Source organism: Carassius gibelio, chromosome B18, assembly GCF_023724105.1.
Source record: "Carassius gibelio isolate Cgi1373 ecotype wild population from Czech Republic chromosome B18, carGib1.2-hapl.c, whole genome shotgun sequence".
Classification (NCBI taxonomy): domain Eukaryota; kingdom Metazoa; phylum Chordata; class Actinopteri; order Cypriniformes; family Cyprinidae; genus Carassius; species Carassius gibelio.
In genome coordinates this window covers 8,882,507-8,905,166 of record NC_068413.1, presented here as the reverse complement: position 1 = coordinate 8,905,166, position 22,660 = coordinate 8,882,507, and the positions used below count along the sequence as shown (strand labels likewise).

Below are 22,660 nucleotides of genomic sequence, written 5' to 3'. Positions count from 1 at the left end.
GCACAGACACCAGTTCAGGCACCTTAGAAGAACATTAACTTGACAGCTTTCACAAAATAACACCAACCGATTTGTTCATGCTTGCATATTTTAATTAACAGATTGATTTGGATGCATGTTTAAAAGAAATACACAAAAGGGTATAGCTCTGACAGTAATGCACAAAGCCTATCTGTCTGTTGCCAACAGTTCAATCATGGGCTTAGAGGAGGTTATCGACATATCAAACAAACAGGTGGCTCGTGCTGCTTTCACTGTGGCCGCAGATTAAATCACGCGATTGTGATTGCATGCGTGGGTGGGCCGCTCGAGATCACATAATGCTCTCCCCTGCCATTCCAATTAGAAAAATGAATTTCAGATTTCATTTTCACTTTGACTGAGACGTTCTCATTTTTAAACTCGTTACTTCTTTTTAGACGCCCACAGTTTTGATGAGAGAAACCGTGAAAGAGGCTGCAGGCACAGCTCAATGGTGTTTATTTCGGTTACATCCTTCACGCTGCTGACTGATTATCTTACCTGTAGTGACTTAACGCGACGGGAGCGAGCCGAGGTTTGACGTTCTCAAAGGCGTGACACGCCCACGTTTCCACATTTATGAGCTCTGATCATCTTTTAGTTTATGTACAAATGTGACCCTGTATGAGGCGCCGTGTAGGATTTAAACTTCGCTTATCAATACATACCGTATTTTTCGGACTATAAGTCGCACCTGAGTATAAGTCGCATCAGTCCAAAAAGTGACAGTGAAAGTGACAGTGAAAGTGAAAGTGAAAGTGACATGACATTCAGCCAAGTATGGTGACCCATACTCACACAGAGCAGTGTACACACACACACACTGTGAACACACACCCGGAGCAGTGGGCAGCCATTTATGCTGCGGCGCCCGGGGAGCAGTTGGGGGTTTGGTACCTTGCTCAAGGGCACCTAAGTCGTGGTATTGAAGGTGGAGAGAGAACTGTTCATGCACTCCCCCCACCCACAACTCCTGCCGGCCCGGGACTCGAACTCACAACCTTTCAATTGGGAGTCCGACTCTCTAACCATTAGGCCACGACTTCCCCGCAATACGTCATGATGAGGACACACTGGACACACTGGACTATAAGTCGCATTTATTTAGTAACAAGAACCAAGAGAAAACATTAACATCTACAGCCGCGAGAGGGCGCTCTATGCTGCTCAGTGATAGACTACAGGAGCACGGAGCAGCATATAGCGCCCTCTCATGGCTGTAGACGGTAATGTTTTCTCTTGGTTCATTTCTCTCAGTTCATGTCAAATTAATTTTGATAAATAAGTCGCACCTGACTATAAGCGTGCTTTCACACTAGTCCACTTAAAAACGGTGATCTGGGGTACGCTTAATGTGAACTCTGGTATGGTTCGCTGCTTATGTGAACACAATCGTACCAAAAGTGGATAGCTTTTAATGACAAATTATTTGATGAAAATGTGTGTTTGTGTGTGTGTTTCACTCACTTTCCTGATGAGCGTGACTGACGTGCTGCAAGCAGAGAGCTGTACATCTCATTTATGATCGCCTTCAACGTTCTTTAGAGCATTTTCAGTACATTCATAAGACAGACGCAAGTGCCATTATGTACCGAAGAATTATAAACAAAACAAACAGTTCAAAAACGTAATACATAAAAGTGCAGAGATCCCAGCAAGCAATTTTGCGTCTAATAGACGTCTAATAGCCGTCTAAACACAGCCGAGACGTCTAGGCTAAATCGAGGCTAATTTTGGGCTGTCAGTGAAAATCTAATAGACGTCTAAACATACCCCAAGAATAGACAGCTATTAAATGACTACATATATACGTCTAATAGATGTCTAACCATAGCCCAAGAATAGACAATCAGACAGCTATTGAACGACTATATTTATACGTCCAATAGACGTCTAAACATAGCCCAAGAATAGACTAGTCATCAATTAGACCGCTAAACAACTACATACGTCTAATAGACAGGCAATATGGGTCTAGGCTAAAACAAGGCTGATTTTGGGCTGTCAGTGAAAATCTAATAGACGTCTAACCATAGCCCAAGAATAGACTAGTCATCCATTACACTACATATACATGTAATAGACAACAAAAAGAGGCATAAGGATTCTTTTCACTCAAATATAACAGGTTCTCATAAATTAAAATCCATCCAAACTAATTGAATATAAAGGGATTTATTTTGAACAATTACATAGACAACAACAACTTGGACAACATTCAAACATAAAAATGAACAAATAAAACATTGGAAAAATATGTAAAACAATTAATTTTTAAGAATTAACTGTTTACTTTAGAGCCATAACCCCCACCCCCTGCCCTCCCTGGTGCTTGTTTGAAATGATTAGAAATAGCATTTTTTATTTCACATTCCATAGCTGATGGAAAGCTGGTCATCACTGCGTCTGCCAAATGAGAAAAAGGAAAGAATTATTGCTCAAAAAAAAAACATTGTTGACAATCCTTTTTAACTAATTAGTCAATCACTTTTGCTAGGATGATTTAATAGATAGAGTTAACAGAATATAGATTGAGACTATATAATTTATATCAATATAGACAATAATTTATATCAATATTATAATTAATATCAATAATTGAACATTTTTGCTCGCTTAGTGGTGATGCAATACGGCGTGTAACGATACGCGTGTTGAACAATTCTGTACAAGGCATATATATATATATATATATATATATATATATATATATATATATATATATATATAGACACACACATATACATATATATCTGACATTTTCTTCTCGAATGTTCATTTTTATCAAGCTCATATATGCAAGTTCTGTAATTTCACTTAAATGGCAATGAAAATGACCTATTAATTTTCAGCGAGAGCATTAACTCGATCTCTCAAGCGACGCCATTCTCTTAGATATTTGGGATCCATAACTTATAAATATGGAAATAAAATTAACATTATAATTGATTATGTAACACTGTTATCCCAAGACATGTCTGACTACTACCATAATGTGTTTTGAAACTGAAATACAGTATTTTTTTAAATTATCATTCTAATGAAGGTGAAAACAGATTTTATTTTCATTTCTACTTTAGTTCTTCCCTCAAGTTTAAAGGGATAGTTCACTTTGAAATTATATTTTGGTATGTTTTAGCTTACCTTAAGAACGTCCAAGATGTAGGTGTCTTTGTTTCCGCAGTAGTTTCAATTTTTTAGGTCAAACTATTCTTGTCTGTCAGTCATATAATGCAGGTCTATGGTCACCACCTAAAAAGGCCATGCACAGAGAAGTCCAAATTAAACAATTCCCCATTGTAAGTACACATTGATGGACTAAGACACGAAACGAGCAGTCTGTGTGAGAAAATGAACAGTATTTATATCGTTTTTACCTCTTGTACACAGCCACGTCCAAGTGATATGAGGGCACGCGTGCTTCCAGGTGTGTGATGCATCCGCGTTCTGGCTTAATTTGCGCAAGCGCCGCACTTAGACTAAGCCAGCCCAGAATGCACACACACCGAAGCACGCGCGCCCTCAGATCACTTCGACGTTGCTGTGTTATAAGAGGTAAAACGATATAAATACTGTTCGTTTTCTGACACAAACCGCTCGTTTCGTGTCTTAGGCTATCAGTGTGTATGGTGGGGAATTGTTTAATTTGGACTTCTCTGTGCATGCTCTTTCAGGTGGTGACCATATAGACCTGCATTATATGACTGACAGACAAGAACAGTTTGACCTAAAAATATAAAAATTGAAACTACTGCGGAAACAAAGACACCTACATCTTGGATGCCCATAAGGTAAGCTTAAACATATCAAAATTTAATTTCAAAGTGAACTATCATTATAAATCATTCTTTATCACTTACTCATATAACTCTAATAAACATAAAAAATACTTATAGGCGTAGTTCACTTAAAAAAAATAAAAAAATAAAATAAAAAACATGTAATCATTTACTCACTTTCACTTGGTTCCAAACCTGCATGGCTTTCTTCTGTTGAACACACACAAAAAAAATATATTTTGATGAATGTTGGTAACAAGACATTTAATGGTAGTCACTGACAAGTATTCTGTATATTCAATTGCTGTACTTTGTTGACTGATTGCAGGATAATTTCCAATAAACAGTGTCTTTAAATCAAATAAAGTGGATTACATCACTCCAGTTCTGAGGTTTTTACACTGGCTATCTGTCTGTCAAAAAATTAATATCCAAAAACTACAGTTGGTTATTAAATTAACATTTTAAGGCCAAAGTAAATTTCTAATCTTCTGATGCACTATGAACCATCCAGAGCAGACCTCTCAGGACATCTGGGACAGTAGCCAGCTACTTTTATATCTCCAAAGTCAAAACAAAACATGGAGAAGCAGCATTCAAATTTATATCTGAAACAAATTCACTGAAAACTGAATGTATGCTGCATATTTTAATTATTTACAAACTAGTTTAAAGACTTTATGTTTGCCACTACCTTTTATTAAATGGAGAGGATTTTTTTTTTTTTCATGTTGCACTATGCTGCTGTTAAATTTTATGTAAAGTACTTACAGAATTTGCTTTAAATCAACTCTAATTTCAATACAAATAAATACTGGTATCTTTATAATAATAAAAAAATAGTAATGATAAGTTTCATAGTTTCATGCTTACCACATTCATTGAATTTAGATACATTTGCAATAACACGTGCAGGTAACGTTAACTTTTTGGAGAAAAGTAGTACTCTGCAATGTTAATGTTAAAATGTCACGGTTTCTACACATTATAACAGCTAACTAATTTAAACAATAAACATATCAAAAATAACACGCATACTTACAAGATCGAAGTAGAAATGTGAAGGTTTTCACTCAGACTGTTGCTCACCCGTTGCACTCCGACAGCTGCCTCGTGTAAAATAAAATGGCGGAAATGTTTATCGCGAGATTTGGCTTAAGTGATCTAGTCACGCAATGGCATTAGTTCTAGTAGACATGTCTCAGTAGTGTTTCAATTGTGCCATCTAGCGGTTGGGAAATGCAATTGCATTTGATTAGATATTTTTATCGTAGATTGTGTATGAATGTTTGACAGAAAATATATATTAAGCTGTGTAAGCGAAAACATTTCAAAGACTAATATTCTAGGTCGCTGGTCTATATCTGAGCCCAGATTGCAATAATTTCGCCAGGTGGGCTAAAGCAGACCGCATATAGCCCGTCCAATTCGGAGCTAAATCGTGATCTACCATGCCGTGAAATGACGTATTGAACCTTGATATCATACCAATGCGAACATGATTGAATATTAACCATTTCATGCACTGCCTGGCAAAAAAATACAATTAATTAGTTTTGACAAAAAGTGGGCTACAATAGCCGGGTCTGAATACGAGCTAAATCGTGGCTACGCACAGCCTACACATATAACATGTAAAATAAAGTAAACCAAACAACTTGTAATCACGTTAGACTCTGCGTACATGATGGAATATCATACATCTCACAAGTTATTTTGCAAAAAAAATACATTTATCCAGATTAAATGTTATTTGGGCTAAAAGTGGGTTACACGTAGCCGGACTATATCTGGTCTATATTTAACCCAGACGTTGAAATGACGGCTATTGCTTGCTGGGATTAATGTTTTGCATTTGCCGCCTTCTCCTGCGCTGTCGTTACCAAGCAACGGGGTAAACAGCTGCTGGCTTGATGACGCAAGCGAGCCGTGGTTCGGACTCAAATATTATAATATTAACACAGTCCAGTGGGGGCAGGGGTGGGGGGAACCAACTCGGGTTCGGACCCGGCAAGTGAACCAAGTGTGAAAGCACCATAAGTTGCAGGACCAGCCAAACTATGAAAAAAAGTGTGACTTATTTTCCGGAAAATATGGTACATAAAACACGTGCATATTCACCTATAAATTACTCACATATACATGCATACTACTGGATGTTCAAAAATACATATATAAAATACACGTGAACACTAATATGAAATCGATACCAATACATATAATGTTAGCAATGTATGCATACACACTTTTAAATAAATTGCGTATATAAACTTGACGTGTGCATACACCTACAGACACTTACATATACATATAAACTTGATCCGTGCATACACACCTATTAAACACTCGCACATAAACTCGATGCGCGCATACACATCCATAAAACACTCGCGCATACATAAAAAATAACATTTACTAATGTATACAGTTCAGATGAGAAAAACATATGCATTATTTGTACACACACACCCACAAACACACAGACACACACACACACGCACACACACACACACACACACACACACACACACACACACACACACATATATATATATATACTGTATGCAAGTGATTTCATATGTGGATGTGTGTGAATTTTCAGTGTAAACAGAAGGCATTTCAGTGTAAAAGGAAGTCGTTTAAGCGTGAACGGAAGTAACCGCATTTGCAATCATGGACAGAGATCTGTGTCATTCCTAATCGTTTGCTCAATCATTAAAAAAAAAAGTTTTAATAACAAAGCGAAAGCTGAATGTTTTTTAATACACACATTATCTGGAATATAAAGATTCTCAATCTCTCTCTTTTTTTGATACAATGATACATTTAGTAGATAAAATGTACTATATAGTTATAAAAAAAAGTTGTAAAATGTCTTTTTACACTTTGTTTTTGTCTTTAATCATATAGTACTGCATTGTGGTGCACTTTGAGATGAATTATCCACGGACCATGCTATCACCAGAATATCAACCAACATGATCTTTTTTTTCTAAACTTGCTAAACTAAACTTTTTACTAAACTCTAAAATAACTGTCGCCTAAAAAATCTCACACTGGGGCTCAGCTAGAATATTCTAAACTCGTGCAAAAGCGTTTTATTTCTGAAAGCTCAAGTGGGACTGAGACTTAGTTGGGAACATATTTTATTTTTTTTAACTTGAGGCGGGACATTTTATTCTCTCTCTCTCTCTCTCTCTCTCTCTCTCTCTCTCTCTTTAATTTGTATAGCTTTTTGGAAGGTAATTCGTGAAGATTGAATAGAAGGGAAATTGTGAAATTTTCACCTTTTACTAGATCAAACTGCCAGTTACCTTACTGCTGCTGGCGAGTGTGATATTATGGTCCATGAACTCGCCGGTGTTCAGAAATGTTCAGTGTCTGAAATATTTGGTGTCATTGAGAATAAAGAACTATATATAAAGACTCGTAGTGCAGTATCAACTATTTAACTTTTTTTCTCCTTAAAAAAAGTGTCACATGGAATGCATGAGAGCCTATGTAGAAGCTGTTTGTTTGTAATTAATGTATATGTTACAAATCAGCAGAGTTTGATACTTGCACTTCTGCCTGTTATTTTTTTCCTAGTTTGCAGAAGCTCTTCTAATGGGGGAGACTTACATTTTCTCAAGTTATATATGAGCCACTATTGCACACATACATGGGTAAACATTCTCAGAATTAACCTTTGGTTTTATATCTGATGCAGGGGATGGTGGATGGTGGATCTTTATAAGTGTAATAGTTAAACATCATATGCAAAAAAAAAAAAAAAGGTGTAAGATGTATACATCTAATTAAGCTTCCACTGATGTATGGTACAACTTTGAATAAATACTTTGAATATATTGATTCTTTGGGTAAAAAAAACAACAACAAAAAAAACGAAATATTGATGAAATCGCCTTTAAAGTAGTTGATAGCTTTGGTAAATGTGTAATATTTTAAACTGTTAACCATGCAAACATTTAAACCAGGCATGGGTTAACCTTACAGTTTTAAACACTGATTACTGTCAGACTTTCAAAATACTTTATTACTTGAATTAAGATTACAATAATTTAGTTTAAAGCATAGCCATCACAAAATCTGACTTTAGCACCTCTTTTTACTTTGAGATTTTGAGGTTAAATAAATATAAAATCATAAAATCAAATAGTTGAATAGTTAGCAAATATACTGTTTTTGTAATCAAATATTTGCATAGCTGACAGAAAACCATGCATTTAATAATTATCTGTTCATATATAGTTTCTGATGAAAATAAAGCATATACAAACCCAAACAGAAAGTTACTGAATAAGCATGTGTACTATTTCATGTTCTTAATTCCTGAAACATTGGTGTCTAATATTTTAGAGCAGTCACTGCAAATGATTAAAGAAGTCAATTAAATCTATATGTGGGTGTGTGTGAAAAAATTCAGATGTAACCTCCTTTGTAATCAATTCTGTGAATTCTGTTACATGTAATTACTCCCCAATGCTGCCTCATAGTGAACTATAACTTGTAAACGTTCATGTTTAGTAAAACAAAAAAATTATTTAGCTGGATTTTAATTTACACTTTCAGATTTTTATTAATTGTTCTGTATACAGGCTTCAACATTAATGTAACTGAACTGATTGTCATGTGTTTTTTTTGTTTACATACATTTGTGCTACATCAATGAATCTTGAGATTTTAAAGTAAAAATACTAAAAGAGTGTTGTTTACAAAGGAATATAAATGTGATGCACTTACTGTCTAAAAAACTATGGAAGTCAGCACACCATATATATATATATAGACTATAAAATCTCAAATGAAAGGCAAAATCCTCTTAAAGCTGAATTATGCTCTCCGTCTATTAAATTCATTCTTCATTTTCTCACCAAGCATCACATCCTCCTACCCCATCCAATATCTCAAAATGACAGTCTTCTCATTTATAAAGCCATCAGCACACAGTTGCTAGACTTAAAACAAGCAGCAGGCAACTGAGATATGTAACCATTATTATTCGCTTTTGGTCAACACATCTAAACATGACTGTTGTGCTCAAAACATTATTACTCAAATTCTTGACTCCATGCATATACAAACACATGCTTGCAATACATTCTCTATTACAAATCCAGATGATAACACTGCCATCAATTTCTTAATTTTTTCTTCCTTCTTCAGCCATACACATGTATTGAACACGAAAACATTCACTGACCTTATAGCTTACTCTTTATTTGCCTCTCTCTTTTGTTGTTCGGTCGCTTTTAGTGGGTCTTGACCAATGTGCCTGCTCAGCAAGGGTGAACCGAACACTGTAGAGTGGGTGTCTGAGTTGCCTTGGCAACGAAACCTCACAGCTGGCTGCAATGGAAATGTAATTGAAAGAGAAGAGCAGGCATTCACATACTGGGTGGGCTTGCATTCTCTCCGACTCGCTGCTGGACAGGTTGTTCTTACATATTCAACAGTCGACGGCTCCTGTTTTGTGCTGTCTATGATCAGATTGGAAGCAGGGAGGGAAACCGATGCCTGTCCAGTGACTCTAGGGTTAATGTACTCAAAAATAATGCACTCTCTCCCCGGCTGAGGATTAATCTAATCATAAAATTGTAATTTTCAACTGCTTGGCCCTAAGGCTTAATCTAATTTCATGTTTAATGGATTAAACCCTTTTAAAGCTGGATACATTATTGCTTGTTAGGCCTCCCTGGGGAAAAAAGTATGATTATCGTGTCTTGTGTTTTTTTCATTTAAAAAGTAGACCAAAATTATGATTTAGCTATTTAAATCGTCATTTTCTTCCAATGTAATCTGGTGTCAGCGGAATGTGTTTTCCATGCTCGTTCAACGATTCTTTCACATTTGTGACCCTGAACCACAAAACCAGTCTTAAGTAGCATGGGTATATTTGCAGCAATAGCCAAAAATACATTGTATGGGTCAAAATTATAAATTTGTCTTCTATGCCAAAAATCATTAGGATATTAAGTAAAGATCATGTTCCATGAAGATATTTTGTAAATTTATAGACTATATATTTATATTTACTGTAAATATATCAAAACTTAATTTTTGATTTTCATCCTGGCCAAATATTGTTCTTTCCTAACAATACATCAATGGATATTTACTATACGGCTCTGTGTTATCATCCGGGAAGAATTATTGTTCCAGCAACCAAAGACAGATTCAGAAATAACTTGCCTGATTTATCTCAACTGCTCTGTGTACCCGTAAACACATATTAACTAGATGAAATGACAAGCAATATGGACTAGAACATTTTTTTCTCTAATACATTAGAAGCTGTTGCCCCTGTCAAATTGAATAACTGAAAAGGGTTAGAGAAAAACATACTGTGCCATGATACAACAGTGATACGCATTCTCTCAAGAAAGAAACTCTTAATCTTGAGTCCAAATGGAGAAAAACTAACTTGGAAGTTTTTGGATTTGGATGGAAAAACAGCATGTCCAGTTATAGACAGGCTCTGAAAGCTGCCAGGGCCAAGCATATCCACAAACTCATAGAAAATAACCAAAACAATAGATTACAAAACTATTTGGGTGTTCAAGGGCAGGCTTTAAGATGGTTTAGATCTTACCTGTCCGATTGCTACCACATTGTCTATTTAAACAAGTAGTCATCTCCGTTATCACCAGTAAAGTATGGCGTGATGCAAGGATCTATCCTAGGTCTTCTGCTATTTCCAATATGCATGTTACCCCTTGTTAATATTATCAGAAAATTAGTTTCCATTATTATGCTGATGATACTCAACTATGTATCTCAACAAGAAGATTGGATGACCAATAATTTTCTCCTATACAATTTAAAAAAGACAGAGATATTACTTATCAGACCAAAAATCAGTAAACAGAATCTCTTGGATTACAATTTGTAATTTGGAATTTGGATTACAAACTAGACAGATGTACTGCTACTTCCTCTTATATTAGACAGCAACTTGTCTTTTGAAAATCGTATTTCCCGTTACAAATACAGCATTCTCCCGTTTTAGAAACACTGTGAAAAGCTATGAAACGTTACCTTTTTCTGATGCAGAAAAGCTAGTTCATGCATCATAGTTCATGACCTCTAGACTGGAGTATTGTAACTCACTGCTAGGGGGTTGTTCTGCATCTTCAATAAACAAGCTACAGGTAGTCCAAAATGCAGCGGCTAGAGTCCTTACCAGGTCAAGAAAATATGACCCCAATTTTACAGTCTCTGCATTGGCTACCTATTAAGTTCTGTATCAGTTACAAAATATTATTACTTACCTAAAAGGCCCTTAAAGGTTCATCTCCTGCGTACCTAACTAGCATTCTACCATGCTACAATCCATCACGCTCCCTAAGGTAGCAAAACAAGGGATTTTGGTAGTACCTAGAATAGCAAAATCCACTAAAGGAGGGAGAGCTTTTTCGCATTTGACTCCCAAACTCTGGAATAGCCATCCTGATAATGTTTGGGGTTCAGACACACTCTCTCTGCTTAAATCTAGATTAAAGACACATCTCTTCAGCCAAGCTTTCAAATAATGCATCTCATAATCTTGTTCTGCATATCTGATCAAATGCACATTATTATTCCTTAGCCTGGGTTGAACAAATCATTCGTGCTTGGTTGAAACAGCAACTATGCTAATTAAGTCTCTGTTTGTTTCTGCCAGACATACCATGGTAACTAGGAATTATAAAAGCTTCAGTCGGGATCAAGCCTTTACAAAGACCTGAGATGACTGAACACCTGAGAAGAGATGATGCAAACCCCTCAGAGGACCTCAGATGATGCCAACCCTCAAACAACATAAACTACCAAATTTTGCTACAAGTTTGATTGCAACATATAATCATTTCTGTTAATAGTGTTCATCGTCTGTTTTATTATGTCATTATCTGAATCTTACCATACATTTCTGCCATGTGTACATCAATTTGAAATAGTCACCACTGACAAGCTGCTACTAAATACAGTATAATGTAGAAAGTTAATTTCCTGTAAAGCTGCTTTGCAACAATTTTTATAATGAAAACCGCTATACAAATAAACCAGAATTGAACTGAATTGAACTGAATCAATGGAAAGCTTATTTATTCAGCTCTCAGATGATGTATAAATCTCAATTTCAAAAAATTGACCCTTATGACTGGTTTTGTGATCCAGGGTCACATTTTGTAATTGCATTTAATTTCTGAGAATGTGTCCTAATAATAAATAGTCCATCATTCTGACCTCTTTTAATGCTTCTGTACATCATCAATCATTCTTCAGATTTATTTTCTAAGAATTTATTCTTCAGATAAATAATCCCAAACTGAGCTCACAATACAGAACTTGATTTGAAATGTGTTTTATGGTTACTACAGTTTGTACATCACAAAAACGTCCCATAAATTTATCTGAGTTACATTAATCACAAGAAAATATAACCTTTCACTCCACTTGAGCTTCAAGCCTCAAACTTAAATGATGGAAAATGAAATGAGAGATGCCTGCCTCTCTAATCAAATTCAAGTCTCAAATTCATTTTGTGTATAGCCTTCAGCTTCAGTCGTGTTTATTTCCCATTCTGCCTCTCATGAAATACTGGCTCTCATTTTTATTTCGTTTTATTTTATTTCAGTTTTGTCTTATTTTATACCCTCTCAATGGAAATTTTATTTAGACTTGTTCACCTAACATGAAAGTAAATCTAGATATAACCTTAGGTGTTATTTAGACTCATCCAAACAAGTTTCTGCCTCATTAACTTGATGTCACAATTATCTTGGGCACAGATAAAAATGTGTCTAAAAACATTTCTTACCATATTTATAACAATCTAACATGAAAACATTTAATGCCATCTGATTTGACAGTTGCAAACACTTTCTTTTAATTCTCTGAATGTATTTCATGTCCATGCTAATTGGGACACTGCCCTGAGGAGCCACTGGATCAGTTAACAGCATACAGCTAAGCAATCCATAATTGTACTTGTGCCCAAAGGCAATGAGTCGCATTCTTCTGGAGCAACTGTTGACCCTTCATCATGCTTTTCTTGACAAACCAGATCCACAGGGAATGCCACCAGTCATGTCCTTCATGTCCAGCAGAAGCTGATCTATTATGAGCAACCATGATAAGCCAGAGATACATCTCTACGATGCTGAAGAAAACAGCCCTCATGGATCTCAAAGGATTGGAAATAAGTAGTTCACGATCTTAGAATATAAATCAAAACCAAAATCATCTCAAGTAAGCAGCAATCACATCACGCAGAACTAGGAGTTCAAAACGCTTGTATAGGAGAGAGACAGGTGAATTCTGTCTATAACAGCAGCGATGGATAGTACAGTCACAATGTCTTATTTTGGCATAAACTGCCTCCCCAGAAATCTGTGTTTGTGTGCCATGGGAGCTCTTAACAGCTGCAGCTGCCCAAGTGTCTGACTCAGCACCCCAATCTCTGCTTCAAGCTCTAAAAGCCAGTGTCTGTGTGTGTGTGTGTGTGTGTAAGGTCCTCTTCAGGAAACATCGACTTTGATTTCTGGCCTCAGCGCAGGTGAAGCAAGTGACCTATCAACATTGCAAATATTGACTGCTGGAAAATAATCTATCAAATATGCATCAAAAATGTTTGCTTATGAAGTAAATTGTAGTTCCTTCTTCTAAATATATATATTACTAATTTTAGGAAAACAAATTTAAAAGTGATATTTTCTAATTAATAGCAAATGTCAAAATAACAGTTATCATACTGTACGTTATGTTGTGATGCTTTAATTCATTTGTAGCATTTTAAAATTGTAAAATTTCTTTTACATCTAATATATTATTAATAGTGATTTTGAAATAATTATCATCTGTATTTGCCATCATTTTAATATGTACAGCACTTTTTCTTTCTTTCTGTATTTGAAGTGATTTAAACTATGAACTTTTGAGAAGAAATTTGAAGTATTCCTTAAAAGGCGACTAATACAATATGTGGACCTCAGTTGCCCGCTCCTCACTGACCTTGTCTCCGTTGATGCCTTGCATCTCTTGCTGTGTCCCTGTAACATATTCATGAATTATCCATGTACCTGTACCTCTATCTATAATATATCTTTCCATTTGGCAAGTACAGAAAAAGATGTGCTTTCAGCCTGCTGTGGTCATTTTCTGTATCCTACCTCTCTATTCTCTCAATCATTCTTTCTGTGCCGTCTTCTTTTAATGTTGTTTTTCATCACTTTCTCTGTGTGACAAAGTATTTCTTCTTCTGTTCTCAGAAATGTCTCTCTCTCCCTCACTCATCCAGCAGAGATCCTCTGAGGCCACCTAAACTGGGGCCAGATGCCAAGGTCTGTCGCAGAGCCCATCGATTGAGAAGAAAACCAGGGGCAACGCTGGCTCCAGATCACCACATTACTGGCACAGTTAACCCTTTCTTCACCAACTCACTGAAATGTTGCTCACACTATATCCGGCTGTCATGAATGTGCTGCAATGACAGACTGAAAGGTTGTATGTCGTCTATTATACCTTTTCGAAATCTGTCAACTTTCAAAATTAGAAGAAACCCTAGAGCTATTTTTTTTTTTTTTTTACATTTAATTTGGATTATTTTACAATTATTAAATGAGGTAAGCTACAGATGTGTGCGCTTACTCAAAGTCAAACTGCAATAATCTAATCAATCTAATGTGCTTAACCTTCATGTTGTTTTTCAGTCATTCTTTCACTTTGGAGTAAAAACCCATAACCTCTCTCACAGAGGGTATAAAAACTTTTTAAAAACAAAAGGGCAAAAAAGATCAGCCTACAAAAAATAGCTTATAAATATCTTGTTATGCTATATTATTATTAAATACTGGATTCAATCTTCTTATTGACTTGTTTTCTTTTAATTAGCACAGTTTTTGAGGGAACATTGCCAAAATTATCAACAAATTGTGCTTTTGTCACTCAAAAACTGAGTTACATAAGCTCAGATCAACGAGGGCTAAGACTAATTAGTTCCAATAAGAAATACCAAACCTGTACTCATTGAAAGAAAAGAAGCTGACAAAAAGATCGGACCCAAGACTTGGTGATAATATAGAGTAATGAAAAATGTACAAGCAATTTTTAAAGGCCAATCATTTTGGACGGGGAATGTCAAATTTGGATTTTTAGCACAGTACAAAGGTTAAACAGTGAGAGCTGAGAGTGTCATGTTTCCTTCCTGTCGAGTCTGAACTCAGAAAGATATTTTGGGACTGCTCCTGTTTGTAAAAACCATTAAATTTTCAGTGATCTGATATGATGAGCATCTGAAAGAAAAGTCTTCCATCTGTTTGGGTTTGGGAGCAGGTCTCTTAGGGAAAGATAAACCTAGAGAACTCATGCATGCATACACACACACACACACACACACACACACACACACACACACAAGAATACAAATCTACAGACAACATAAGTGTGTTCAGCAGCAGGTGCCCTATCTGTTATTTTCTGTACAATCCATGTGATGCAAACATAACGGTAAAATGTTGCAAGTGTTGTAACTGTAAATGCTGAGTTGGGTTATTTAGGTTGATAGAAGTGAATTTCAGGTAACCCTGCTGTCAAAGCTCTGTGAATTAACCAATTTAAATCCCTGATCGAAAAAGGTTTCCCATAGAGTAACCTGTTTAAAAGCTCTCATATGTGACTCTTTGACAGCGTGCTCGCTCTGTACGCAGTGTTAACCTAGTTAAGGCCAAGTCAGCAGGACTTCTGCTGGCTCCTGAAATTCCCCCGATACTATGTTAGCCTAGTTACAGAAGATGATGAACATCTGTCAAATAGAGCAGTCAACAAGAAAAGTTTACAGTCTATCTCAATATACAATTATCTTTTCTGTACCCTCTCTTTTACACCTAAGTGACATTTATAGTTCAAACTGTAATTTTAACTCAAGGACATGCATGTTTAAGAAACACATCAGGTGATTAAAATATTCAGTGCAATGATTTATTCATTATATGGTTTCAGCAGGGAGTCTCTCTGCATAATGTCGCAGCAGATATAAGAAGAAATAGATAGTCCTCCATTATGCTTAGGGAAAAATTACACTGGATGTCTAACTGCTCATATTAAACTCAATTTGCGCTTGGCCATTTGCTCTGTTGTGGTCCGATAACCACAGGGACCTGCAGTGATTTATTTGGGTTGCATGTGTCTATGTCAATGTAAAATAAATAAATAAATAAATAAAATGTTTTTTTTTTTTTCTGGGGGGGGGGGGGATCATCGGAGTATGTTTTACAAGTAAATACTACTTCAGTCTTTATACTTGATTTAAACATTTTTAGGTTTAATTCAATGCTTTACTTGCCATTTCTTGTAACAGTAAAACTGTTTTAAAGTACAATTTTTTTAAGTGAAATTTCTTCATATAATAAAGAGCCCCTATCACCAGAGTCCTGCAATTAGTCCAAACAGCAACTGTCCTCTCAAATTCAGTCACTGAAAAGAGACCCATTAGCAAAGGGCAAACTGAATGTCAAGACAGAATCAGAAATTAATTAGAAGTGTTGCAGCAGAAGCTGTTTACAGGAAGATATTATGTGATGTAGTAGTCAAATCACCACAAAATGGCCTCAGCGTTAACAGAAAACCACTTGACACACAATGATTAATATTTATTTTTTGTTTAATATATATAACAGAATAGATTTCAGATACTAGTAAATAAACTAAGCTGTAATTTAACCTTAAACAGTAAGGATATATTTGAGTATAACCTGGATCATATTGCATTATTAGTATATGATCATTTATATTTTTAAATAGGTGCAGATTATTCAATATGGCCAAAAGTTTTACATATGATAAAAAACCACACATTTAATCTTATATCTAGCTTAACAACCATTAATAACTATTACTTTACCTGTCGTTAACTGATCTAACCATGTAGTTCTTTGGTGAATGGAAAATGCTTTTCTTTTAAAACCTATGAAATCTACAAAAAACACATGGTTTATTAATGCCCAAGTGATGTTTAAATTCAAGTACAGTCATGTTAAATATGTGACGTTACAGTGATTCTACTCAGTCTGTAAAATAGGAAAGAAAATCTGCACTTGTGCCATAAGCTTCCCTGATAAAAGGAAAATAGTATGGGTTAATAGATCTTTAATACATTTTTGTTGTCTTTCTGGTCAAATCCTGCTTATTTGGTTTTACTTTATTGAGTTAACATCCACATCTTTGGAGTTGAGCTGTGTCTGCTTTAGATAAACTGCATAAGGATGAGACAAAAGACTTGATTAGGTCACCCCATCACATCAACCCCGAGAAAATCCTTTACTACCCCTCTTTCTTTCCTGTATCTAAGCAACGCTGGCAGATCAGTAAGGGTGGGTTCAGAGTGGAATGAGACCCTCACATAAATGAGATGGGTTCGGACACAAAGGGGCAAGCCACGGGTCCCTCTTGAGTGCCGCTATGCATGATGCAGGTCAGGGACCACTCTAGCTACACAATCTGGGACTATCTGCTTTAAAAATAAAAAAGGAGGGGTGAGACATTAATGGACTGAAAACCACATAAGCATTGACCACAACAGGTTATATTTCACACAATGGACACAAATGACAAATTCCATGAAGCTCATGCTTTTCTTACCTTGCAATGCCTCTTACGATGCATAACCCTTCATCACGGTGTATTCTTAAAGCTGGGGCAGTTTTGGGATGTAAAGACACGCACTTCACCTCTTCTCTGGAATGTAAATTTCTGCAGACTGTTGTAGATGTTGCACTAAATGAACAGCATTCAGCTTCCATATGATTATTCACATCAATTCTCCGCCGGTGGTCGTTTCCAGCGTCCACGTCGTATTCTAATGCATATGTGCACTACAAGGAATTTATCCTGCTGTCCGGTATTTTATCGTCTCTAAGCCCTTGGATAATGTGCAACAATGTAATTCTCACAATGCTGCCAGCAGTCCGTGTGTGTTGCCCCCCCTCCCTCAACAAGACATCCTCACCCCATATTCTCCAATCGCGTTAAGAGTCTACTGGGATGTGTAGTTCTTTAAATGATTTATCGCTTAACTGCGAACCGTTATTTGGTTTGTTCATTTATTTGAGCGACTAACCCAATATTTTTTTCTTACGCATTTATATACACAACACCAGGAAAGTGATGTGAATTGGTGTCAGGAGTTGCGAGAGAGTCCAGCGCCTTTTTTTAACTACATTTCCCATGATGCATTCGGAACAGATGGTATTCACAGAGGGTCGCTAAAAAGTGCTGTGATTGAGGATTCCTGGAGTGTAAGATGTGTATTTTTTTTTTATCTCTTTATAAATGTATTCTATATATGTTTTTCTGTTTATTCATATCCGTGGTTTAACGTAATCACTGTTCTGAAAGAAAAAAGTTTGTGTACAACCAACAGACGCATATATTACTGTTTATAAGATTGAGATATTAAACGTATATATTTCAGGTTGTTATTCTCCCTCATGTACAGTTTATTTACGTGGCATTCTACATGGAAGGATTTTATTTGTGCATTCCAGATAAGTCTCAAGTTGATGCAATGCTGCCGCCTTGTGGACATACTTATACATGCTACTTGTACATAGAGCCACTATATGTGTAAACTTTCGAGCTTCAAGCACTTTTTTTTTTAATCACTTTATTTGGTCGTAAATTACAGACAAAATTAGATAGCATGTGATTAGATCTGCAATCGTTGTTTCTTTTAGACTTGTAGCTTAAGCATCCTCAGAGACATTGTAAAAATAATTTTACAGTTGGGAAACTTCGTAAATTAGGAAGGAACTTTATTGGCACGATTGGCAAAGCATCAATGAAAGCAATATAATGAATAAATACATACATAATATTTATTTCAAAAATAATCTGACGCATTGCAAGTAGTAATAAAAATAATTTAACATATAAAACATAAAGCATTACTAATATAAAGAAAAATCTACAAACAAAAACAATAAATACAAAAGCACTAAAAATGATTAACAAAAATAAAATAAAGATTCAAGTAAAAAACATTATTATACACTCTAAAACATTAATATACACTGTAAAATCTACTTTCGAAAATTTTGAAAATTCAAACTAAAAATAATGGTAGTCATATAAATGAAGTCATCGTGTTAAACTGTAATGGAAAAAATGAAACATTTTGCCTTTACGGTATGTGGTTCTTTTCTGGGATTTCCGTAACCAGTGCACAAGTGTGAGAGTCTTTTCTAGAGAATGTGATACCATTTTATAGACCATAATATACCATAAATATACCATATTATAAGACCGAATTCGTCCAAAAATCATAGTTAGATCATTATATGTGACCTCCTTAAGACAGCCTAAAAGCTTTCATAATCGTTCGACCACGTTGTTTAACTTTCCTTTTTGTTTAAAAGTCTTAAAATTTAAAGTCTATAGTCAACATAAATTCGATTTTTTGTGTGGTGACAGTAACTATGATACTTTGGCCAAAAAAAAGAAAGAAAAAAAGAAAAGAAAAAATATTTTTTATCTTCCCTTTGTAAATGTGTTCCTTTTTAAAATCACTCAGAAAATGTATGTTCCATCAATTTCGGAAGTTTTACATAAGTCAAACTTAACAGTTAGAATTGGATGAAATAATATTCCATAAAAATAAAAAATAAATAATTTTGAAAAAACACAAATGTCGTTTTTATAGCACGTTTCTACAATTTCTGATTTTTTTAGGTCGATCTTTTCGCTCAGGCATTTATTTGGACACTGCTGATGCGCGCCACGGCCACATAACTGGGAGGACCTCTGTTGTTCGAGCGCCGTTTGAAATAAGGAGCGAACAGGCCAATGAAAAATAAACGTTTCTCATCTGATTGAAATCTACAACATCTTGGTTGCTAATTCGGTAAATAGTTTTCATACATTTCGCAAAAGACCCATATTTCTTTGTTATTCTAAAATTAGTTTTCAGAAATTATAGTAACAACCTTTATTTGACTATAAAGTTTGTTAGCAGACCGGCTAAAGATGAATGGACCACTGGACCAACGCTTGCAAACTCTTATGTGCAGATGTTGTGTTACATAATGTAAAGTTACAAGAACAGTTATTTAGCGAAATGTTTTTCCCCCCATGCATGTTATAACTCAAAGAACGATCCAAAGTGTAACAAAAAAAAGTTCAGTTTGTCCTACATACATTTGATTTGCGTTACCCTAAACTTTGAGTTTGAAGTCAAAACATATATATATATATTTTGTTGAAGTTAACATAAGACCATATGTTTAACGTGTTTGTATCTATGTAGAGTTTTATGTGTAATGTTTCTGTGCTAATTCAAAGAAATGAACACAAGTTTTTGCCTTATAAGTCGTTTTGCTGTCCTCCCCTTTAACTTTGATGCTTATACTGTCTCTGTGTGACTTGCTTGTAGGTGCTGGTTAAGCTCTTTGTCCTGAGTCTGAAGGTCCAGTTACTGCAGCCATTGTCCTGTGCTCAAAGGCGCCGGTGCGCACTTCCTATGTGCAAGCAGTGTCATGGTCAGTTAATTCATGGAATTACCAAAAAAGGTGATTAAAGCTGACTTAAAGGGTTAGTTCACCCAGATAGCAAAATTATGTAATTAATAACTTACCCTCATGTTGTTTCAAACCCGTAAAACCTCAGTTTGTCTTTGGAACACCGTTTAAGATATTTTAGATTTAGTCTGAGAGCTCTCAGTCCCTCTATTGAAGCTGTGTGTACGGTATACTGTCCATGTCCAGAAAGGTTAGAAAAACATCATCAAAGTAGTCCATGTGACATCAGAGGGTCAGTTAGAATTTTTTGAAGCATCGAAAATACATTTTAGTGCAAAAATAGCAAAAACGACGACTTTATTCAGCATTGTCTTTTCTTCCGTGTCTGTTGTGAGAGTTCAAAACAAAGCAGTCTGGATATCCAGTTCGCGAACTAATCATTCAGTTCTGCAATTCAAACTGAATCATTTTAAACGGTTCGCGTCTCCAATACGCATTAATCCACAAATGACTTAAGCTGTTACATTTTTTAATGTGGCTGACACGCCCTCAGAGTTCAAACAAACCAATATCCCGGAGTAATTCATGTACTTAAACAGTACACTGACTGAACTGCTGTGAAGAGAGAACTGAAGATGAACACTGAGCCGAGCAGATAACGAACAACAGACTGACTAGTTCTCAAGTCAAAACATTACAGTCTACAGCCGCGAGAAGGCGCTCTATACTGCTCAGTGCTTATGGTTTTTCCTCATCATGACGTATTTTTGGACTGATGCAACTTACTCGGGTGCGAATTATAGTCCGAAAAATATGGTAATCAACATGACTGCATTCCGTCAGTAAACAAGTGTTTGTAAAGACATTTTTAAACTTCAAACCTTTGCTTCCAGCTAAAATATGAGTCTTCTATCCATCATACTGCTATATTCAGTCAAAAAGTCATCCCATTTGAGTCAATAGAAAAATCAAGCACCGTTTACAAGTGAATGTTCCAAAACCATTCTAACCAAATATGTCAGTGGGTTTTGATTTAAGAGGGTAACAGAAGATGAACTTTTTCCAGTGGAGGTTGCATTATTGACTAGAATTTTGTCCAGAAGCGACCATTTAATGTGAGAGGGCAATAGAGGATGGACTTGTTATGGTGGAGGACGCACAAAAATGCCATAATGATGGATTTGTTGCCTAAAACACAATCCTTTTTGCTTCACGAGACATTAATTGTTGGGCTGGAGTAAACTTTTAGTTTAAGGTGAACTAGTCCTTTAACTGAAAACAGTGTTCTCGCATTTTTACAATCCACGTTCCATTTTCTTAGGTGCCATAGAGAATCAGAAGTTGGTATACATCCTGAACAGAGATGCAGCTGCCCGCCTTACCATCTACTCCCCTCTAGAGGCCCACAAGGCAAATACACTTGTTTACCATGTGGTTGGTGTGGATGCGGGGTTTGAGAACCCCATGTTTGCCTGCCTGGAGATGGACTATGAGGTCAGTGTATTTCTTGTAATGCATTGGTTTTCATCCTGAGGGCTAGGGTCTGAAACCTTCCAAGGGGACTGCAGGATGACTTACAAGTAGCTAAAATATTACATTTATAGTAACAAATTAAAATTCTAAATCTAAATGAAAATGCTTATAAAAAAAACAGAAATATATGTGGGTGGTCTTCGAATATTGTGTTGGACAGTGGTGGGCCTTTGAGTCAAAAAGGTTGAACCACTGAACAAGTAGTGGGAAATAAGATTCACATTGGTTGCCTGACCAATGCTAAGTTGCCTAGAATGTAAACACAAGCAGCTAGTTTAATAAGGAACACACATTCTTTACAAATTGAGGAGTTTTTGCTTGTAGCCAACAGCATGATACTGCTTCATCCTGGGTTTTCATGGTTTTACAAATATAATCAGTTAAGTGACATGTCTCTAACTCCTAGTGTTAAATGTTTTTGCAGGAGGCAGATAACGATCCCACCGGAAAGGCTGCGGCAAACACACAGCAGACTCTGACCTTCTATGAGTTGGACCTGGGCCTCAACCATGTGGTGCGCAAGTACAGCGAGGCACTGGAGGTACATGGGAACTTCCTCATCACAGGTTCTGATCTTTTTAGAAAGATGTATAAATGCTAGATAAGGATTCACAAGATAGACAATGTTGCAGCACCTTTAGCACAACACAGTTGTTATCTAGCACTTATTTCACCATAATTGCGGTTGAGAATTTGTGTAAAAAAAACAAAACAATGTGTGACTCTTTAATATTTATTAAATTGAACAAAAGTGACGTAAAAGTAAAGATATTAATACAAAAGTTTTGTTTTAAATAAATAATCCTTTTATTCATTATTACAATTCTGAAAAAAATA

General features: G+C 35.8%; 1 pseudogene; it reads left to right on the top strand.

The window, feature by feature from the left end:
* The first annotated feature begins 19,531 nt into the window (after nucleotides 1-19,531).
* The window catches only part of LOC127977547 (splicing factor 3B subunit 3-like), a 29,052-nt pseudogene continuing 25,923 nt past the window's right edge, over nucleotides 19,532-22,660 (top strand).